Source organism: Coptis chinensis, chromosome 3 (assembly GCF_015680905.1).
Source record: "Coptis chinensis isolate HL-2020 chromosome 3, ASM1568090v1, whole genome shotgun sequence".
Classification (NCBI taxonomy): Eukaryota; Viridiplantae; Streptophyta; class Magnoliopsida; order Ranunculales; family Ranunculaceae; genus Coptis; species Coptis chinensis.
The window spans coordinates 119,928,061-119,932,865 of NC_141458.1; positions in this window are offsets into that span (position 1 = coordinate 119,928,061).

The window sequence follows — 4,805 nt, forward strand, 5'->3', positions numbered from 1 at the left end:
GTCCTACACATAACGGGATGAAATGGTTTATTACTTTTGTCGATGACTGCACTCGGATGACCTGGGTATATTTTTTGAAACATAAAAGTGATGTATGTACAATTTTTCCCCTTTTCTATCAGATGGTGCTCACACAGTTTGGAATCTCTGTAAAGGTTGTTCACTCTGATAATGGGGGTGAGTATTTCAAAAAGGAATTGACTGGCTTTATGCATTTGGCTGGTATTATACATCAAACCTCTTGCTTTTATTTCCCTCAGCAAAATGGGGTTGCAGAATGAAAAAACAAACACCTTTTAGAGGTCACTCAGTCTTTATTAATTGATAGTCATGTCCATTGATATATGCTCTTTACTACTACTTAGAGTTTTGATCTCTAAGAATTGATGCAAAAGCACTCAAAGTTCCTTACTCACGATCTTTGTTTCGTAGAGTTGGAATAAAGATTCGAACTAAACTAAAGCTTAGAACAACTACAAATTGGAATTTACAATTAAGGGAAACTAAGGAGTAAGGTCATAATATAAATGCTAGATTTTTCCTTCCTACATAAACATTAAGAAAACATTAACGTTGAAAACATTCACTTAATACTGAAATAGAGATTTGAAAGAGAAGGTGGAGAGTTAATCCTCCTCATGTGAAACTATCATTAGTGTTGATTTGAAAAGGTTTTGATTCTTCCTAGACTCATAGACAAGTCCCTAACGGAAAAATAGATTTGATCCCCAGCATGCATGGCTCACTAAAGAGCTCATACATGCTAGCAAGTGAAACCAAACAATGACTTATCTCTAAGCTCATTGCTTGATTCCTAACTAAACTCTACACCAACTACCATTTTGGGATAGGATGTAGAGTTAGTTGTTCTTCCTAAACCTACCAAACCAACAACAATTGGTTTACCCTCACATGAGTTGGATTAACTCCCCAAAAGGGAAGTTAGCTCATGATCCTTGGGACAAGGATTTATAAACTAAGACAAATACAAAAGAGAGAGAGAGAGAGAGAGAGAGAGAGATGAACAATCAAACTCACTTCTATTTATTTTTTAGAAGAAACAAGTGTTCCTCCATTAAAACTATTACAAGCTTTTTAATAAAAACTAAAACTAATTTTACATTTCTTTCACTAAGGAACTAAAATAATGCCATGTGAGGAAAATAAGTCAAGGGAGTAAATGGAGTGTCCCCCACTCTTGTCTAATTTCTTCTCTATTTGAGAGAAATCTCATTTCCTCCCACGTGAATTATCAAACCACATTTATGAATTTTTATCCACCACATTAAAACAAAGTGACACCTTGCATTTTTTTCACTATTAACACCTAATCTAATTTATTACATGCAAGGTGTCAACTTTGCACCAATAATTTGTTATCTTTGTCTTGACATGCTCCATGATTGATGACTCATCCAATCTTGTGGCCCCCAGATAGTGGGTCCATGTGCGATCCAAATGGCGGTCCGGTATTTTGGGCAGTGTTACAATTTCCCGCCTATACGTAGAGTTCATCGCCCTGATTGTCTAAGCATCTCTCGTGTCACATTCGGAGTCCTGGTTCGAGAGGTAGGAGCTTTGGAAGTTTGATGCTTCGTGTGGATTTGGGAGAATCAGTATATCGCTGTTCTCCTCGTGCTTTATTTGAGGTTTAACCAATATTTCTATGTTTACTGCAAATACCTGCAAAAGTATGAAAACATATTTATTTCATGATTATTAAACACATAATTAACCAAATTTATATGTCTCAATGGGGTTTCATAATACACTTTTGGGTGCTTATCATCCATCTTACTTATGGGGCGAAGCTTTGACCTCTGCTATTTACTTGATGAATCGTACACCTTCTAGTGTTGTCCAATTTCGGAGACCCTTAGATGTGCTTTCTGATCACTGTACGCTTCCACCCATTGTTCATTTAGCACCCTATATCTTTGGGTGCGTGGTGTATGTTCACTTACATATGCAACAACGCACCAAACTTGATCCACGTGCGTTAAAGTGTGTCTTTGTTGGGTATGGCTCACTTCGAAGGGTTTTAAGTGTTATCATCCATCTTCTAAAAAAAATTGTCTCAATGGATGTCATTTTCCATGAACACGACCTTTTTTATACGAAGATCACTGATTCTTCACTTCAGGGGGAGAATAGAAATGAAATATAGAATCATGATGATATAATGGTCTTTGATTTATCGAGACCACAATCACCTAGTGATAAAAACTCAATAGAAGAAGTCGATGGAACCTCCACCGAGTGCTCAAGTGAAGGATGTGAAGATCAAGTCCATGATAGTACATTACCTCCTACAACGGATCCACTAATCCAATCTTCTCCAGAACAATCTTCTCCAGAAAACCCATTAGAGGTATCACCTGACTCTATTATTGTTGATTTCAATACTCATAATGTTGGTGATTCTAATATTCATGATGCTAATCTACCTAGTCTTAATTCTGAACTAGTTCAATATCATCTTCCACCTCGATCTAACTGATAATCGAAAAAATGATATAATTTTACTAATGAATAAAGCGATGAAACTCTAAACGAAAGTAAAACTACAAATTGAACTTATACTAGATTTATCAAAGATTTCTACTCTCGATACTATTAAAGTATATTTGGAATAATAGATTCGTTCTACTCCTAGTTCTTTAGCACTCAAGTTTCCTACGACTATCAATCCTACCAAAGTCAATGAGAGAATTACGAATTATACTACGAAATGCTACGGAATACTAAGGTTTGAATCTAGAATAAGAATTAGGGGGGAATTGAATCTACCTTGAATCCAACTTACGAACTAGTATAGATTGTTGTAATCCAATTCTTACATTCTTACGGTAAGAATTGGTCATTCTAATCCCTAATTATACATGACATCTCTACCAATTCATAACTAGCATGTGAGGAAGTCCACCCATTCTCATGACAAATCAACAGACTCTTACAACGATTCTAAGCTAACAAAATCAAGTTTTCATCGAGGCATCATCAAACCCCTCTAATGGAGGTTTAGCCTTGATTCATCAAACTATCATTTCCAATTGAATTAAAACTAGACATTATATAAAGATTCTAACTTTACTAAATTCAACTAAATAATAATTTAAATTTAAATTAACAACTAAGAATTCATTGAATAACAAGAATTGAAATTAGATCTAAACAATTTTAAATAACAAAATCGAATTTAACAAGAACTAACTATTTTATTTATCTAATCAATGATAAACAATGATTCAAATAATTAATCTAAAACAAGGAATGAAACTAATTAATGGAATGGAAACTAATTAATTAACTAATTCCAAACTCAAAAACTAGATCTAGAAGCTATTCTTTAATAGCTACTCTAATGGCTACCTTCTAACCTAAGCTAATTTTCTTAAGAGCTAAGTCTTGTGTGTGGAATGGAAGAGACCAGATCCACATTTTCGTGCATGGGCTGAGGGTCTATATTTTAGGTCGGAAAATCGAGCCCAAAGCCTAATTTCTTCAGTCCATAGGCCCTTTTCAGTTGGCTTTGACTTCAATAGGCTTTTCGTCCACTTTTACTTCTCTGATTGGGTCAAGGTTTAGACCATTGGAAATCTCTTTCCGAGTTGGTCATTTTAACATAAGGTACGCCCAATTCCGAGGCCTAAGTCCAAAGATACAATCTTCGGAAGTTCTATTAACTTTTGTGTGCTGTTTCTGCCCGTCTTGGTCTTTAATCCCAAAACTTCTTAGCAACCAACCCTTTGCTTATTTATATCGCCAAAGTGGCACATTTCTGCACATAATTGACTTCAATGCCTAAAATACATAAAAGCACGTAATTAGCATTAACTCTTATTTATTACTCGCATAATTGGTCTAAAAGTATTATTGTTAAAGGGTTAAAACTACAGTTTTGGGCTTTTATCACTAACCGTGGCCAACCACCAAAATAATATGAACATGATCCTAAAGCTAAAGTGAAATATCCCATAAGCAACCATGTGTCATCTCACAAGTTGTCCAAGTCATATGCATCTTATATATTCCAGTTATCATCTGTCTTTATTCCTAGTAAAATGCAGGAAGCTTTAGCAGATTCTAGATGGACCAAAGTTATGGCAGAAGAAATGGCAGCATTGAAAAAGAATGCCACTTGGGAACTTGTAATCTTACCAAAGGGAAAGAAGACAGTGGGGTGCAGATGGGTATTTACAATCAAGCTAAAAGCAGATGGGGGTATTGAGAGATACAAAGCTTGGCTGGTTGCGAAAGGGTATACACAATCTTATGGTGTTGATTATCAATAAACTTTTGCACCGGTTGCTAAACTCAATACTGTGAGAGTACTTTTGTCATTAGCAGCTAATAAAGATTGGCCTCTTCTTCAGTTTGATGTTAAAAATGTTTTCTTGCATGGAGATCTTACTGAAGAAGTATATATGGATCCTCCCCGGTATACCGAATACTTTTCGATACAACAATGGTGCGTAAACTAAAGAAGACATTGTATGGGTTAAAAAATGATCCCAAGAGCTTGGTTTGGCGGGTTCACCAAGTCTATGAAGAAGTTCGGCTACAAACAAAGCAACTCGGATCACACTTTGTTTTTAAAATACAGAAGAGGTGAAATCACTGCTTTGATTATCTATGTTGATGATATGGTGGTGACAGGTGATGATCATGAGGAGATTTCTAGCTTACAACAGTATCTGGCTTCTGAATTTGAAATAAAACAACTCGGAGACCTTAAATATTTCCTTGGGATTGAGGTAGCCTGATCAAAGAATGGTATTTTCTTATCCCAGCGGAAATACATT